A 19,173-nucleotide genomic window follows, 5' to 3' on the forward strand; every position below is an offset into this window, starting at 1 on the left:
GGAATTGTATTTAATTTCCCTCCTTTCCACTCTTTCTTCCCCCCTGCCCCAACTTTTTTTATATATAAAAAAAGACAATGGAAAGTTATAAGATATGAATACTCTTTCCTGGAGAAAGTAGCCATTTGTGTCCAGGGAAGGGTCAAATAGTTTGGATAAAATAAGAACCAACCCAAACCACCACACATTCTTGAACTGAAGCTTCAGAATATTTAACAAACTCTTATTCTTTCATTTTCTTGTGCTTTTGCGTTTCCTAATTTAGCTGTGCCCAAGAGTGGGAGCACTAAAACACACCAAGAAATATTCCATTAGTGGTGAGATGGATGGACAGATCTGGATCATGACACCTCCATCTCATGTGCTAACTATTCATTTCCTGCCCTTGTGGATTCATTGTCATGTTGTCCAATCTTGGGGGCTTCATCCACAATGCAAGTTTTAAATGCTGAGACATTTTTCCATTATGTCTATATACCACAAGCTGAAATTTGTTTAGTTATAAAAGGTTTTTATGATATTCTGAGTATTTTTTCATGAACATCAATAATTTCAAAGAAGTTCTCAATTGTTTCATATTATCTCACTCTTTTTAACTCTGTATATTAAACATTAATTTTTATTCTTTATTTTAAATTAACTAAATGCCTCTAGCACTTATTCTGGCCATTTTATATTTCTTTAGGCCTCACACAGTAGTCACACTGAGAAAGGGATGACTGGAAATAACAGGAAACAGAAGGAAAAACAGACCCAGGGTAGGGCTCGAGGAAAACCCTCTTTTATCAAACCAGTAATCCAAAGATTCAGGTCAAGGGCCAAACCCCATGCCAGGTACAGACCATTGTCAGTTCCAGAAAGACAATAAACTTGAGTTCTTCCCCAGGTTTTCCTTATGGAGGTCTGAAGAATTTCTCCCATTCACCAGACTTTCAGTTTGTGAACACAGCTCGGGGTGGGAGACACACTGTACGATGAGTCCCCAGGATATGCTTCATCTTGGGGAAATCTGGCCAGTCTTTCCACTCGCTAAGTGGATGAGCAGCCTGTGGCCTGAACATCACCTAGGGAAGCCCCACTGCTCCTCCTCTCTTCTGAGCAGGTTATAGCTCTCAGGCCTGTAGAATCCAATTTTCTCCAGGATTACTCCCCCCCCCCTCCAAAAAAAAGAGCCTTTCCTTTATCAAGGCCTTCAACTTTCTAAAGGCTGCTTCTTCCCCTTTATCAGTATTTCCCCTCCTGATTATTCCATCCAGGTGAAGGAGTCTCCTTCTATGCATGACATTTCTAACAGGAGCCAAATGCATCCCATCTTTCTAAGCTTGGCCATTAACCTCTTTGAGTCCTAGCCCTGTGTGGGTTTTGGAGACCCCATTACAAACCTTAGTTTCTTAATTAAACAATATAAGAAACACTGGTCTAGATTCAGAATGGCTTTTAGGCACTTAGAAAATTACTGGGATTCGCAAAGCCTGAGTTCACTGCCTAGGTGCTGAATATTATGAATGGGGAGAGAGAGGTGCCTCAGAATGGGATTCACAAAAGCCAGGACACTAGGTGGCACCTCACCTAAACTAGCCAATGTGAGTTATGTTCGTGGTCCTACCCTTCTCTTGGAGATGGGTACCTAAGTCCAGGCAAGCACCTCTCTCCTCTTGGAATTTTCAGCTGCAAACCCTCTCTTGGTGTTAGGTACCTATGCCATTTTTAGCAAGAAGCTAATCCTTCTCTCTCGCCTGATGATTCTTTCATTATTTATCCACAGCAGAACAGCTTCAACATTGGGCCAGAAAGAAAGACAGCAAGCACAAGAATAAATCCATAACTTGGTAGTCAGAGCTCTCACCTGGGAGATGGAAGACCCAGAATCTAGTCCCCTGGCTCCATGGGCGGTGGGTGAATCTTGGGGAGGCTAGCCTCCTGCCTCACCTCTTCTAGCCGAGGCCACACCCACAGTCTCTGGTCTCAGCCAGCTTGTGGCCCAGGATCAGAGCTTGGTCAGGGCAACAGAGGGGGGGAAGAGAGCTTGGCCCCAGCTGGGGTTGAGCTCTCAGCCCCCACGGGGACCGTGGCAGAGCTCTCGACCTTGGCAGAAGCTCCAAGTCCAGAGCCCCTCACCCATTCCTCTACTTCCCCCACAGCCCCACCCCTTCCCCATGGCCCTGCCCCCACTCCCCCCATACACTTCCCCCCACTCGCTCCTTTCTCCTCCTCAGCTGCAACCCCACGACCGGAAAAGCTCTGTACCCCTGCTCCAGCTGTGGTGGGGAGCAAGAGCTCCTCCAGCCCCAGGGCTGCGGTGGGGGGAGATTTTTCAAGGGACCCCGAATTGGCCTGGCCCCTGCCCAAGATACTGTGGAGCAGGTGTTTTACTTATTGTTTGAATACTTGAGTCATTGTTGCAATGTTCTCCAAACTTAATGTTTTGTCCCATCTCCTCTTAATAAAAGTTTTATTTTGTTATAAATACACTGTTATATACTGTTATACACAGTTATACACTGACTCAATGCTCAGGCATGACAAAGTTTTACCTCTCAGGTGTGCCCCAGGGTGGTGGTTAGTTTTCCCAGATTTTGGGCAACTCTCCCCACTATGCCCCATAGCATATGATGTCCCAACAGAAGAGCCACAAGAACAATTAAAAGATTGGAAAACATGCTTTAAGTTTATAGTGATAAGCTAAATATATTAAACTGCTTGAGTCTAACAAAGAGAAGGTTAAGGGGTGATTTGATCACAGTCCATTAAGTACTACATGAGGAACAAATATTTGATCATAGGCTCTTCACTCTACCAGAGAAAGGTATAAAAAGATTCAATGGCTGGAAGCGGAAGCTAGACAAACTTAGACTGGAATAAAGCTTTTAAAAAAACCACACACACACACACCAGTGAGGGTAATTAACCACTGAAGCAATTTACCAAGGGTTGTGGCACATTCTCCATCACTGGCAATTTTTAGGGAATTATTTTGGAGATGTCCTTTAGCCTGTGTTATACAGGAAGTGACTAGAGAATCATAGTAATCCTTTCTGGCCTTGGAGTCTATGAATCTATGACATCTGGTTACAGATGCCACGGCTGTCAGCCAAACCCAATTGCTAGAGTTGAAAGAACCTATACAGCCATCCCTTTGCTAATCTCGTTTTACTTTCCTATTTGAAGATACTGCTTTCAATGTAGGGAAAGGTTTACAGTCAAGAATTTGCAAGCCTGCAATTAATTTGCAATAGGAGATCTAGTTTTCTAGTCCCAAAAGATCTTAAATTAAAACAATAGTTATTCAGAGCTGGTATTATTCCAGATAGAAGTGAAAAGTGAAGGCAACATTCTGTAGTTTTATAAAGATGTTTCTTGATCCTACTAGCTACCTTCAGCTAAAAGGACAGTTTCCAAATAAGCACATATTACAGTTAAGTAAAAAAATAAATAAAGATACTGCACATCTACATGGGACTCCCCTGAAGTCTCTTTATTAAACTTTTGGATCTCAAGATGATAAAGCTCTACCATACCAAATCCCTAATTGGGGTTTCTGATCCTTCTGTATTTTGGGGAATTTATCTTGGGTAAATTATGGCTCCTTCTTTAGAAGGAACTTTAATTTTACCAGTGTTTTTTAGAAAAGTTTGCCTTAAATTATATTTTAAAATGTCTCCCTCTTGAGTCCCTCCATGCTAAAGAGAAGCTCTCATCAAGTACGGGATATTTTTAACACCTGCTGGCCTCTCTGTAAACAAGTCTCGATACTGCAAAAGTTGTAAATTTGGGGTATTTCTGGTTAATCTTTTAGAAGAACTTGTCCCTAAATTTATGCTGCCCTTTTTTTTTAAAAAAAAAATGTTTTTATTGGTTGGGGGGGGAAAATCTACCCACAATACACAGGCAGTCTCATTTGCAAAATATATGCAGAAAAAACAGGTAATTTAATGTTCAGATTTTAAAGGGGTTTATTTTGTGCAGAGTGGCTTCCTTGGTTCCAGACTATAAATTACTACACTGATAGTGAATTGTAAATATATATATATATATATATAAGATACATTAACATGTGGATTTTTCACATTGCACAGTTAGCTATATGCAACGTATAGACAACTCTAAGTTGTTGGTGGGAATCTATTCAAGGTCAGAACTACAAGACTTAGAGAGACATTCCAAAAGACTATTGTTCAATGAGGTGACAGCTTCATTCCTGTCTCTAGCGGCTAGATGGCCGTAACAAACAATACAAAATCCAGATATACATCATGCTTTAGAACCCATCACTGGGGCATACAGTGCCTAATACAGGATTAAAAAATGCGCCACATCAGTCCTAGTATGTGGAATCTTCTCTGCTCCTCCTTTAAAAAAACATGTTTCTAGGGATCATGAGTTGGGTGAAGTCTAGAAAGAGTGCCTGTGCTCCTTGTATTCTTGATTGGAGAAAGGCCTTTCCAAATGAATATGTATGGAACGGAGCAGATTAGTTTGATCTGACCTCCATAATTGAGTCCTTAAATGAAAATACCCTGTGTAGAATTTCTTCTGGTTTTTGCAAACTACAGCATCCTCATTGACACTGAGTATTGCAGAGAGACAAACTACTTGTCAGCCAATGCAGAGAGATCAAGGACTGAATGGGCATAAAGATTCACTTAGAGTTACCACTGGTACCATTGCGAAAGTGTTCTGAAATTGCCTGTACAGACTCAGCATATGACTGTACTTTGGTCACACCATCTGCTTACTCAAGCTGTGAACCCTTTTCCAAGATCTGTACTACAGAACATCTTGATTTTTCAGATCAGCACTGGACCAAAAAAAATGCTGAGAAAATGTAATTTTGGAAGGCTGCCTAGACAAGTCAGACATGTTTTATGATTTTTTAAAAAGCATACACATTCACGAATGGGAAGCCCACCATCACAGCTGTTATTCTCTTTTCCAGTATTGAATATAGTTATTTGAATTATATTTAATGGAATATTTTCCATACTGGAAACAGCACGCAGTTGCCTATACAGGCAATTTCAGAACACATTTCCCAATGGCATCAGTGCAAACTCTAGGTAGAAAAGGCTCAGGCATTATTACTACCATGTTTTATACAACCCTGCTCAGAATAGGGTTAAATAACATGGAGATAGAAATGTCAAGTCCGGTCTAGTGTCTGTCTATATAATAAGATTCCAGGAATGTCACTCTGAAGCCTAGAATGTCTGTTGAGTCAGTTGGAGGTGACGGAAACACCTACAAGCATGGCTGATAGCTCTTTTTGTTCAGAATATCAGGTTCAATTATCACCAGGATTTGCTGTCTCTCAACATCTGATTTTTAAGTTCAGCCATGTGACTGATTTACGAATTACACCCATACAGTGAACAGTTACAGTAAGGTATGTATCTATGCTATGCCAAGAGTCCTAGGACCACTGTGATATCAGAGGTAACTCAATCACCACCACCCTTACAGGACAGCTAATCTGCATGCAACAATTCCGTTGCTTGTACAAGGGAGACTGCACAGGTAGTGGATTATTTTGCCCAATTCCCAGTTCTTCAAAACCACCCACACAATACAACCACCACTCACAATAACCAGAAGCACACAGAGCCCCTCACTACAGCATATACCCTTCATCACAACCTTCACAAAACAAAGTCTCCCAGCACACCCTCAGTCATATTTACCATAAATCTGAGTGTCAAAGCTTCAGGTCTTCACTAGTATTACTGTAAGCTCTTTGAGGCAGGGACTATCTTTTTGTTCTGTGTTTGTAAAACACAGAGCACAATGGGGTCCTGGTCCATGATGGGGGCTCCTAGGCGCTATGACTAGTAATAGTAATAAATCACTTTCCACCTGTGAAGCTGAACCCGTTTGGTATTACAGATTCTAACATTGCCAGTGTAGATGCAATTACATATTGCAGGATATGGTGAAGGAATAGTGCACGTGAACCGCTGGTCCGCACTATACAGAGGGATTTTGCCTTGAGAATCTACTTTGTGTGTGAAGTCATTAGCTACCCCCTCTCTTAGCTTACACCCAGTATGCAGTGTGAAATACAAAGCTGTGAGACTCACACAGTAGTGTGAAATCCTTCGGCATGAACTTTTCATTGTTTGACGCCATCCCATGCAGTGGAAACACCAAATTTCCCCTAATGTCCTGCACTTTAAGTAGCTCCCAGGAGTTGCCCTTCAGTGAACAATCTAGCAAAAGGTATTATTTGTTAGGGGGCTAGAGTTCTACTTCATATAAAGCAGCAAAATGACATACCATATATAAACCAGTGATCATAAACAATTTTATCCAGGGGTAAAATTAAAAATAAAATGCCTAACAGGTACATTTGGAAAACAGTATCCAAATTATGCTACGTTGTCTTGACACTTAGCAATTATGTAACTTTTTATCTTTAAAACATTTTACAGCCATTGATGGACACAGTGGTGAAATGAGGACAGACATGCATGGAATTAAGTGGCAGGCTGCAACTTTTACTAAACTTTAAACACAGGGGAGGGGCTCTATCCACCCATCATCCATATTGTCCTATACCAGGCATTGAATTGGTTCCACTGCGGGGGTTACAGAGCTCCTTACCATATAACCCATAACTAGCACAAGGGTTACAGGGCTCCTTACCATATAACCCTATCCTCAGCCTACCCTCCAGAATTCAGCTCTCTCTGTGTCCTAGCACCTTCATCCTTGTGAAGGAGACAGAGGGTGCAGAAGGGTGGGGACTTCAGACCACAAGGGCCAAAAGGTCTGACCTCAGTGCGTGAAGGCCACAAGATCTCATCCTATCCCATGAGCCCAAGGACCATCACCAAAATACCAGGTCTTTTATCTCTGGGAACCCTTCACTTTATTCTCTTAACCATACTGGAAACTGGCCACAAGTTGCAACAAACAAACAACTCCACCCCAGTACCTCAGTCAGGTACTAAGTGTGTTCGTACTCAACCCACTGTGGCGTGAAGGTGCTGCCAGGAAGGCAAAAATCTTCCTGGTCCTCTGCCAATTGGCCCATGGGAAAAAATATTCCTTCCTGACTCCCTAAATAGGTGATCAGCCAGACTTGCAGCATCTATCAGGCTGTGTTCCTGTTCCTAGTTTGGGTGGGTAGGGTGGGCTGCTGAAGTGGAGCTGGAAGAGGCTCCACATGGCTGCCATTCTGAGTTAAATCCTGGGAGCTGGGGAATGCGGGCCCCTCTCCCCCAGCTGGCCAGTGGGTGCCAGAAACTCCCAGAGGGAAAAGCTACCTACTGACCCTTGGCAAGAGTCTCCCGCCCTTTCTGCTAGGACTATCCCCCTTTCATCACTAGCCCCATCCCCCTTTCATCACTAGCCCCATCAAGTTACCCCACCCCTTAAATGTAGGTGGGTGGCATTTTACTAATCCTCATAGCACCACTGTGAGATATGGTGTCAAGTATCAGAGGGTAGCCGTGTTAGTCTGTATCCACAAAAACAACGTGGAGTCAGGTGGCACCTTAAAGACTAACAGATTTATTTGGACATAAGCTTTCGTGGGTAAAAAAGTCTTTAAATCTTTAAGGTGCCACCGGACTCCACTGTGAGATATGGTCTCCATTCTGAAGATGGGAAATGGAGACAGAAACTAAGTGACTTACCCAGGGCCAGACAGAGACAGAGTGTCAAAATCAAAATTAGAAATCCTAAGTTCCTGGATCCCAGCTTTGTGATCAGACCACTGGATTACTCCTCTTTGTGCACATGTATCCATAATGCACACAGTGGAGGTATTACAATATATTACAGGTGGTGTAATTTATTACAGTAGAGATATTGCTCCCAGAGCAATGTGCATACATGTGTTTTGGTTTTTTTTACAAATTGATTTATGGCAATATTGAAAGTTTCATGGAAACAAACTCACAGTTGGAAAGTCTTTTGGTGTTTAATAATCCCTGGCCTGAACGTACTTGGCTGAGGGTGCTGGTCATATCTGCAAAACAGAAAAGTCTGACACAAGAATATGCTCAGAAGACTAGTTCTGACTCTAAACAGTGTAAACAAAGAAGCCACTGGGCAATACCAACTGAGCTAATGAGTAGACAACAGGTAATACTAACTGAGCAGTTGAAGAGCCAGTGGGTAACATCAGCTTGTACGCACTGGACTGCTTAGTTTTGTAGAGTGCTATGTCCACTTTTCTAGTGATCAACAGCAACCTTGTAGAGCTGGTTAAAAATCAGAGCACATATTATACTGCTCAGATTTCTAATCCTAAAGGTGAACTAGCACCGATATGATGAAAGTCACCCAGTGCTAAGGCTCAGTTCTTAATCCAGCTAATAAAATAATCTCCTACTCTGCTGCCCTGCTTAGTTGCATGGGCCTGCCTCCGTGTTTCATTGAGTTGGCTACAGTCTTACCTTTTAGTTTGTTATTTGGGCTTTACTGCAGTTTACTGGATGTGATACATCTTTGAGGTTGAATTCAAGATTAAAACAATCTCTGAGCATTTTAATTATCCTTGGCCACCCACATGCAGTTAACTCTGAATAGCTCTGTACATATGCTATGATGCAATGTAAATATCCTCATTCTTCATGCATTTCAGTTTTTCCAGATTACAGATTCTAACCATTAGGAAAAAACAACAACCCACAAACATGTAGAGCTGGGACCAGGGAAGTCATTTTTCACAAGAAACATTCCTTTCATTTCCTATACAGTAGGAATCACTACTGAGCAAGCGTTCCTCCATCATTATTTTTCCTCTTAATACAGCTGCTGGATTTAAAACAAAAATGCAACTTCTCTAGCCACAAAAATCCAACAAAAAGCAACTGAATCCTCAAGAGGATTTTGTTACATTGACTTAAAATTCAGTATTAACAGTAAAGCAATGTGAAAGAGCGGATCTGGCAAATCAGCGACAAGGCATCCGATGTAAATTTGAGACCTCAAATCCCATGTCTAATGTACTGCACACTTTATCTGCTATTGTCAGTTGCTGTGCCACCTACCTGTTGGAAGTTCCCAGTAGCAAGGGTAGATGATTCATATATCGTTAGATTCTTCTCGTATTCTGAAACCATGAAAGAAGAGGCATTGTCAGAGAATCTAGCTGGTCAATGGAGACATACTGTAGGTTACAGAGAAGAACAGAGGCTATTTCACAATAGACACTCAGCATTCCTCAATGTTACGGCCCACAACAACTGTTATCACAGATACAGATTTGGACACAATAATTTCTTATAATGTTTCCACTTAAATGAGCAGCAAATTGTACCATGTTTGAAGCTATTGGCTTCAATGAAATAATGGATCACTATGAAAGGAACTGTTCTAAAAATGAAATTATTGGCTTGCCACATTCCATGTACTTGTTGAAATTGACCACTCCCCTCCTACAGGTAGAAAAATAGCATCTTCCATGGTGATTTTTAAAAACAAGTTTAAAGTTGATGCTCATTATATTTAGCTATTTGTTTTGGACACAACATTTTTCTGAATCCTGAGGGTCTCATTTAAATTGACTTTTTACTTCATGATCTATTATGTTGTATTTCATTATGTTGCAAACTTTAAAGAAAAACTGTTATACAGGGAATCCGGTGCTTTCTATGTACAATATCGGGTTTGGATGTATTGTGGTAAACAGAATGAGAGTGGCTAGACGTGTCTGTGAGCTCCATTAGCTTTTTCATTCCATAGTATTCAAAGTTGTTGTTGGTTTGGCACATTTCAAAAAGTGCACAGTGGGACAAATTCATCATCCTGAATACACCTCCACTTATTTTAAAGAAGCTATATCCAGCATGGATTTGTACATCTGGAGGAAGAACACACTTACTCAAGCCCCTCCCAAAAGCCTGAAATTTTCTTGTGTCCGATACCATCCCAGACAAGTGGACTACTTCCCCTACCAGCAAGTAGAGACCAGAATAATGAGAGAACTGCAGAACTGTTCTGGCTAGATTTAATGGACCTTTGGATCCTCATGTGCAAAGGAACCTCCACATATGACTCTTCCTCTCCCCATGCAGGAGAAAGGGAGCATTCAACCACTTCCACAACAGAATTCCCCCTTCACATTGGAAAGATGTTCTGGTCAAGTCAGTAAACAACGAGGCTACAAACTTAGGTGCAGAACCTTAGGGATATAATAGCAATCACAGTGGTCCTGTCTGCAAATCTTGGGGATTATGGCAGCATGTTTAAATCCAGTGCTACAGAGGATATTCCCACAGATTCAGTGTCAGTCTCTTCTTCTGAATCAGAGCTCTCCTTAATTGCAAGATTACACTGCTCAGATAAGTCTCCCTTTAGAAATAAAATAGTGCTTGATGGGACAGTTTAAGGATCAAAACATCTGTAGAAGCATGACAAAAGGGAAAGACAGGCCTACTAGAAGCTATACACTCCCCAATATGTCATAATTATGACAGCCACAGCCTTCAAGACCAGAGGAACTCAGTAGAGCTGCAGAGTACCCCGAGATGTGTTATGTCTTTACAGCCCCCTTTTCAGCCCATTGGACCCCACACTGACATATCCAGGATTGAAGCAAACAATCAAGTTAACTATATAACCTAGCTCTTGGCACTAGCTCTGGTGCTTCACTTTGACTATATCTTTCCAGGGCACATAGAAAGCCAGGAGAACATTTAATCAATGCCAGATTTGAAGTGGCTTCAGAATTGGAACACTTCTTCTACACAATACAAAACTGCTGCAACAAAAAGTCTGGAAGATCCTATTTATGGAAAAATTGACCAACTTCAAAGGGGATAAAATTGCTAATAGTTATACTAATCAGCAGCATTTTTCTGATACTCAGATCAACACCAATGGCTTTAAACACACACACACACACGTTCTCAATCATATCCCACTGTTGATGACTAATTCACCTCTTCTGAACCCCAGAAAGTTCAGCATTGCAAAGCCTCTTAACCAATCCTTGTCTTCCAATTCTATGCCTCCCTTAACCAACCTAGTTGTACCACTGAAGTGATCAAAGGAATATAGTATCACCTGTAAAAGCACACTATTTTCCAGCAAGTCCTCATTCTCTTATCCAACAGGCTATCTGAAATTGAAACCATACCTTTATTTTCTGTTGTCAGCCTTTGGTTGTTCAGAGAAAAGTAGAATACAGTGGGAAAAAGCAGAGGTATGTAACAATCTTGTACAACTGCCTTGCAATGCTGTCTATTTCATGAGTTAAAACCTCTATCTTCTCCAATATTTTTTAAATTTACAGTATTTTATAAGCCAGAAAGAAAAGGTTTCATTCCCAATAAACCATGTGCAACCCCATTAAGTCAAATGGGTTGCGATGAATCTGGTCCTTCATTTATCAAACATTTTCTAATAAGGTTTCCTTGTAGACGTTTTATCACTTTCAAATGGCTGCAGTTAAGAATATGGCTAGAACCTGAGCAAATCAATCTTGTACCTCTTTCCTCTGGCTGTGAATTTTTACCAAATGTATATAAAATAGAGATTATGAACACAGATACATTTTAAATGTGCAGCTCTGAACTGAAAAATAAGATACCTGAGGAGATAAAGGACAGTTTATTTCAAAATATGATTTTCTTTACTGCAGCTGTAATGAAAGCTGTGTCTTCATGTGTCCATGGTTGAGCTGCAACAAAAACAACAAAATTGAATATGAAATACCACATTGAAATTCATATAATAGAATTTGAAAACTGCCTATTAGGTCATCAAGTCCATCTCCAGCCAGTACAGGATTAGAAAACAAAAAAAGAAAGAAAGAAAAATAAACCAAGCCCGGAGAGTTTTTCAGTGCTTTTAGTAAAAAGTAAACTTTTTCACTGTAACCATGATGCGTTTGTAAGCATGTCAGTGTTCATTACCACATTTATTTTCACAAAACATGAGTTACCCTCTTTCATAAATTTAAATAATTTCTTAAGTTGTAATATTGTTTACACTCATTGATAATGAAGAGCTACATTTTTATTAGGATCATGGTGCAAAATTGAAAACAAGCCCATAGTTCAGGGGAATTCAATAAGCTTGGGGGTGCTAAAGGAAGATAAAGCTTTTAACTCTAGGTAGCCTATTCAAATCCCCCCCCCCCCCCCCCAGTAGCAACCAAATGTCATTATCTAATGACTCTTCAGTGACTTCAGTTAAATGAGTTGTTGGTCTTAGGCCTGTTCCAGTTGGAGATATGTCCATTCCAAAAAACATTACCATGACTGCTACAGATTGCCAAAAAGGATGACAGTCTCAGAAGAGTTGCAAGGAACTGCATACACCTGGAAACTAAACTACAGTCTCATCACAGGAATCAGGTTTCAGGAGCATTGGTGAAAGTATGAAGAGAAGCTTGCATTGCCTCTGCTCTATGGATAAGCTATTTGCAAAACTGCTAGTCCAGTAGAAGTGTTCTGTAAACTTTTCTGTTCTCTATTTTTGGGGAGGAGACAGATGATGTAGTTATATCATGATGAGGATGACACTTTTTCTATTCCATTAGTATTTCAGGAAGATATTAAACAGCAGCTACTGAAGTTAAACATTTTTAAATCAGCAAGTCCAGCTAACCTGGATCCAAGAGTTTTAAAAGAGCTGACTGAGGAGCTTTCTGGACCATTAATGTTGATTTTTCAATGTCTTGGAACATTGTTGAAGTTCCAGAAGAAAGCTAAAGTTGTGCGAATATTTTAAATATTTTATTTTATTAGGATGATCTGGGTAATTACGGGCCTGTCAGTCTGACAGCAAACCCAGGCAAGATAACAGAACAGATAATATAGAACTCTACTGATAAAAAATTACAGGATGGTAATATAGTTAATGCCAACATAAGTACCCTTTTTAAAAAAAAAAAAAAAAAAACCATGTAGAGCTGGAACCAGGGAAGTCATTTTTCATAAGAAACATTCCTTTCATTTCGTATACAGTAGGAATCACTACTGAGCAGGCTTTTCTCCATCAATATTTTTCCTCTTAATACATCTGCTGGATTAAAAACAAAAATACAATTTTTCTAACCATGACAATCCAACTTTACTGAAGTCAATAGAGCTACATGATGATCTTGGACCATTGTTTTTATTCTATTTATACTGGCATGATTATACTGCTGCTCCTCCATTACTATTATTTATTGCTTATATAGCACAATACATGTCCATGATGTTTTCCAGACTCAGAAAGATGCAGTCCCTGATCCCAAAGAATTTATAATTTATGTTAAGACAAGAATAGTGAGAGAATATGACAAAACAGAAAAGACTTGAAATAGGATGAGGATGTCATCAAGCAGTCTCCTGGGAAAGTTAGTAAATGTGTCTAAAAGGTAATAAAGAAGCTTTTTGTTAGCTGGATACTTTTCTACTACGGTTTGTAAATTAATAAGGTAGACAGCGTTAGAGATGAACAGAAAAATATTTTCATTGCACACAGTAGCATTAATGCAGCTTTAAAGGTGAGGAATCGAGCACTCAAATCAATAAATGCAACAAGGAAGTTAAAAGCTCAACAATAAGTCTGTCCTTTTGTGCTTATGCTTTAACATATGATCCTTCTTTATGTTTAAATTATTTCTCAATGAATACAATCTCTAATATACTGCAAAGTGCAGTATCTTCTACAACCCCGCATAAAATCAATTACAGAATCTGTAAGCTTCAGTGAAATCTACAGACTTATATTCTAAACTATTGTCTGAAAGTTATGTGCTAGATTCTTAGATGGTGGAAATCTGTACAGCTCCATTAAAGTCCCTGGAGCTTCAATGATTTATCCCTGTCATGGGGCTGATACACCCCGTAACCCCATGGGGGCCGGGGAGAGATGTATCACAGCCCTGTGCTTGAGTCTGAAGGGCTGCCCCATGTCTCGGGGCTGCATGGCTTTGTGACCTTAGTCCTTAATATGACCCTTGCTCTCAGGGCAGTGCAGCCTACTGGCCAGAGTCAGTGATAGGGCCCTCACTCTCAGAACAGTGTGGCCTAGCAGCCAGAGTCAATAATACTGATGAGCAGGGCCACCACCTCAGGGTGAGTGGTGGCCACGTTAGGGGGACCTGGGTCCACCCTGTCCACCGGGTCCCAACCCAGGGCCCTATCAGTGGTGGGGTTGCCCGCCACGAGCTTGACAGGGCACCAACCAAAACACATCAAGCCTTACTCCGGTTCCGTAACCGTTTCCCCACAAAGCTTCCCTGGGTTACTGAGGTCTGTTGGGTTTCATCTCCAACAGGTGGCCTCCACATCTTGGAGTGCAGGCATTTCTTCCTCAGAAGCTTGCAACACACCTCCTTTCCTACCAGCAGTCAGCCCACACTGAGCTGCTCTGCTGGCTTTTATATCCTGCTTCCAGCTGGCGCATGCCCAGCAGAGTCGGGGAGGGGGGAGAGGCCTCCTTGGCTAAGAGAGAAGGGTTAACCCCTGCTGTACCAGTGTAGGGCTGATACACCCCGTCACAATCCCCCTCTGATTAGTTCACTAAGTGGTCAGACTATAATATCAGAGTTGTATCCAGTAAAGAGAAGCCAAATAGCCCATCTAATTTAGCCTGTCCTACTTTTCTGAAGGATAAATCCTGACTCATATCTAGAGCTGTATAAAGAAGGAAAAAGAACTTGTGCACCCATGTAGCAGCAGAGAAGGATTCTCTAGCATTCTGTTGAGCGTGAGAATGGGGGCTCAGATGGTGCACCTGAGGATGCACCAGGGCCTCAAAGTTAGCATCAAACTCATATCTGGCATAAAATAATATTCAAGAAACTCCCATTCAGTTCAATGGAGACAGAATTTCAGCCCATTTCTATGTTATCAGAAAGTTCCCCTCACCATGTCTGTCCACATTTTGATGAAGGAAAGACTGAGAGTTAGAAGATATGCCGGTAAAATTGTCTGAGTCCTATCTACACTATAAGTTCCATTGCTGCTACTCTGAATCGAACTGCACCAGTGGGGAATTATGGCTGTGAACTTCACTAGTGCGGACTTGGCTAAAGTGATTCAGTGGCAGAGCCAGAATCATTAAAATTAAGAAGTTTCTGGTTTCTACTCCTGTGCTCAGACCACTAGGGTCATGCTTCGCTTTCAGGATAGGTTTACAGCATTCTAGTAGTAGCAATGTAAACCCTCACTGATTCTCTCCATAATCAGAATGACCTGGATAATATTCAGGAGCAGATGGCTTACCATATCAGTGTGACACCCCAAACTTTACTTGGCCTGTGGGAGATATACAACAATATCATTCTCATGATCATGATTCTCATTCTCATGATTCTCTATCAGCAGTTAGCCAACACAGTGACATGTGTCCTGGAAACATTCATATTTTAGAGATATCATGATCCCATGGTCCCACAATAAATTTCTCATGGTGAGACTACATTGTCCAGTGTCCTCTGCCCCCACTATGTTGTAGTGGTCCTGATTATTATCTAATCTATTTACTTCTCCACTTGTAGCAGTTCGAGAGCTCCACGTCACATATCAAAAAATACAAACTGCACGCAGAGGACTAGTTTATAACAGCAAGCCCTCTGCAAGCCTTTCAGGCAAAGAAGATTCACATCCATTATTTCTAGCTCACCCCAACTGGAACTTATTTGCCGGAGTTTGAATTTCTGGCAAGCAGCTCACTGAATCTGAAAAGAAAAATACCATACACAAAACACACTTCAACAAAACACAAGGCTTAATTTTGTCAGCCGTGCCAATCAGCAGAAGTGATCTAAATATCTTATCTACAATACATAGGTTGGTTCTGTGTTTATGGGATAAAAATGTTCGTGAGATTTTCCAGATGTACCAGTACAGCCTAGCGCTTGCTCAGAGCCTCACCACACAAACACTCAGGCTGAGCTGCTGCCAGCAATTCTCTCTCTGTCTTAATCTGTTCCTATTTTCATGGGGTCTGCCCTCTGGCTTCAGTCTTTTTTTTTTCAGCATTTTTTGTCAATCCAAAATATGTAGACGCTATGTTAAATCACTCATTTTGTTTATGTGGCAACAAGTTCAGAATCTTTGCCGAAAAAATGTTCTTGGCCTTGGACACAGCAGGCTCTGAGATACCTCCATCTGTTTTAAATATGCCACAAATTGTAGTATGGAAACCACTGCACTCCACTGGTAGCCAATTTGCTGAATAAACCTATATTAAACAAAATACAAGGGTGATTCAACTACAGGCTGTTTTTCGTATTTTTATATCGTTCAGTTTTGTAGGAATTCAGTCCTTTTATGGAAGGAGTTTAAATATTTGTCGTGAGTTAGACCTGGTCTACACTAGGAAATTAGGTCACTATAACTATGCCTCTTAGAAGGTGTGTGAAAAATCCACACCCCCAGACCGATGCAGTTAAACCGACCTAACCCGGCCCCCAGCCCCAGCAAAGGCACCACTAGATTGATGGGAGAATTCTCCTGGCAACCTAGCTACTGCCATTTTGGATTTGTGAATTGGTGTAATAGAATTGGGTAGAGGAATAATGTTCTAGGCAAGAGGGTCTCTGGAGTAGGCACTGTCTCTTTTTTTAATCTGTTTGTACAGTGCCTAGCACAATGGGACCCTGATCATTTATTGGATACAGGAACTGCAATATAAATAATAATTAATTCAATTTGTTGATGGTCTGATTTCATTTAAATTCTTTCAATTCTACTATTGCTTGAAAAAGTGATTTGCTAGGAGAACTTGGGCAAGTTGTTATCTCTTCTTTATGCCTCTCTTGCCCCTCCCACTCTGTTTGTTTTGTCTCTTTACATTGTAAGCTCCTGAGGGTGGGGATTGTCTCTTAATACGCAGGCATAGAGTACCTACCACAGTAGGGCCCCAATCTCAGTTGGGACCTGTAGACACTAATGTAAATAAATAAATCCTGAATATGGTATCCACGTATTTCAGTTTGGCCAGGGATGTGCCTTTAGGACAGCACAATAAGGACACCATCCCAGGAAAATATAATCCTACACACTTGTATGAGAGGTTTCAGAGTAACAGCCATGTTAGTCTGTATTCGCAAAAAGAAAAGGAGTACTTGTGGCACCTTAGAGACTAACCAATTTATTTGAGCATGAGCTTTCATGAGCTACAGCTCACTTCATCGGATGCATACTGTGGAAACGGCAGAAGACATTATATACACAGAGACCACGAAACAATACCTCCTCCCACCCCACTCTCCTGCTGGTAATAGCTTATCTAAAGTGATCATCAAGTTGGGCCATTTCCCAAGTTTGTGTGTGTGGTTTTTGGAGGGGGGTGGGGGGGTGAGAAAACCTGGATTTGTGCTGGAAATGGCCCACCTTGATTATCATACACATTTTAAAGAGAGTGGTCACTTTGGATGGGCTATTACCAGCAGGAGAGTGAGTTTGTGGGGGGAGGGGGGGGCGGAGGGTGAGAAAACCTGGATTTGTGCTGGAAATGGCCCAACTTGATGATCACTTTAGATAAGCTATTACCAGCAGGAGAGTGGGGTGGGAGGAGGTATTGTTTCATGGTCTCTGTGTATATAATGTCTTCTGCCGTTTCCACAGTATGCATCCGATGAAGTGAGCTGTAGCTCACGAAAGCTCATGCTCAAATAAATTGGTTAGTCTCTAAGGTGCCACAAGTACTCCTTTTCTTTTTACTTGTATGAGAGTTACACCTCAGAAGAGACTAGCTGAAGGATATTAGAGGAAAGAATGCAGTGTCTGTTTCTTCTCAATTTTACAGATAAATTGACCTAAGCACAAGGAGGTCAAGGGACTTGTTCAAAGTTGCATAGTAGCTGTACTAGGTCTGGAATCCAGGCTTTGCCAGGCTCTCAATCGATTGTTGTAGCCACCATATTGTAACTGAATTATAACAATCACATTTCTAAACAAGTATATAAAACAAGTTATTTATAGTATTTCAAAACACACCACAAACAGTTCCCTGGGCTAAGGTGTTACGTTGCAAACTGAGAGTCAGATTCCCCACGGCATTGGGTTTTATGCTACATTAACATCCCCGCTGATTCTGGGGACCTCTTGGTCCTAGGTGCAACATAGTTGCTGTGAATTGGGCCTGGCTTTCTAGCTAGCTCAAAAATTCCATGTAGCAAGTTAAGTTGGTTTTCCAGCTCCAATGGTGCAAAGCATTCAGAGTAGGGGAGGATTTGTCCCTCAGTCAAGTAACATATCTTGGCTCCTGTAGTTAGAAGTTGGTCTTATGTGACTTTATCCCAGTGGTTCCCAAACTTGTTCTGCCGCTTGTGCAGGGAAAGCCCCTGGCGGGCCGGGCCGGTTTGTTTACCTGCCACGTCCGCAGGTTTGGCCGATCGCAGCTTCCAGTGGCCGCGGTTCGCTGCTGCAGGCCAATGGGAGCTGCTGGAAGCGGCGCAGGCCGAGGGACGTACTGGCCACCGCTTCCAGCAGCTCCCATTGGCCTGGAGTAGCAAACCACGGTCACTGGGAGCCACGATCGGCCGAACCTGTGGACATGGCATGTAAACAAACTGGCCCGGCCTGCCAGTGGCTTTCTCCACACAAGCGGCGGAACAAGTTTGGGAACCACTGCTTTAGAGCATAAGCCCCCTACAGTTGCGTGTGTTTGTTATCTACGTTTAAAAGGGGCACTAGAACATGGCCTGCAGGTACTTGTGCTCCTAGTCCCCTGATTCCCAGTTGTAGCAGATCTATGGGTTAGGACTTATACCGCCATAGCTTCCCCCCAGCAGCTGCACTTTTACCCTGAGACCTTAGAGGATATTTATGGCAACATCCTCTAGCAATGTTGGTTCGATGGCTATCCTCAGGGAAATTCCATAACTTAATACCAGGAAGGTTTTCATGTGGGGGGAAGGTGAGAGGTAGTTATGCCTTACTCCCAAGTTTCTCTTCTTCTAATTTAAAGAGGAGGGGGAGGCAAAATTGAGATAGTGTTTCCACACATCAGTAGGTTTATTTTTGGCATATCCCCTCCTCTTCATCATTATACACAGAGCAGTACAAAACTACCCTCAGTCAATATTTTTTTATTGCCACCGTAATTAACATTTCTCAAACCACAAAATATTCTTCCCAATTATTTTTTAAACTGCATTGTTGGTTTCATTTCCTCACTTTAAGGCTGCTCCTCTGCAGCTATCATCTGCTTCAGCTGCTACTGAAATAAATCATTGCTTCAGTATGGCAAAGTCCAATGACTCTGGCAATTTGA

At 41.6% G+C, this 19,173-nt stretch overlaps 1 long non-coding RNA gene across 1 annotated transcript; it reads right to left on the bottom strand.

Annotated features, from left to right (window-relative positions):
* Window positions 1-8,998: 8,998 nt before the first annotated feature.
* Window positions 8,999-14,278, bottom strand: LOC142072349 (uncharacterized). The gene is made up of 3 exons (XR_012668744.1): window positions 14,152-14,278; window positions 11,540-11,629; window positions 8,999-9,058 (listed from the first exon to the last, which is right to left on the bottom strand). It is a non-coding gene; the product is annotated as an uncharacterized LOC142072349 (long non-coding RNA).
* Window positions 14,279-19,173: the final 4,895 nt, after the last annotated feature.

The sequence above is a fragment of the Caretta caretta genome, chromosome 6, assembly GCF_965140235.1.
Source record: "Caretta caretta isolate rCarCar2 chromosome 6, rCarCar1.hap1, whole genome shotgun sequence".
Classification (NCBI taxonomy): domain Eukaryota; kingdom Metazoa; phylum Chordata; order Testudines; family Cheloniidae; genus Caretta; species Caretta caretta.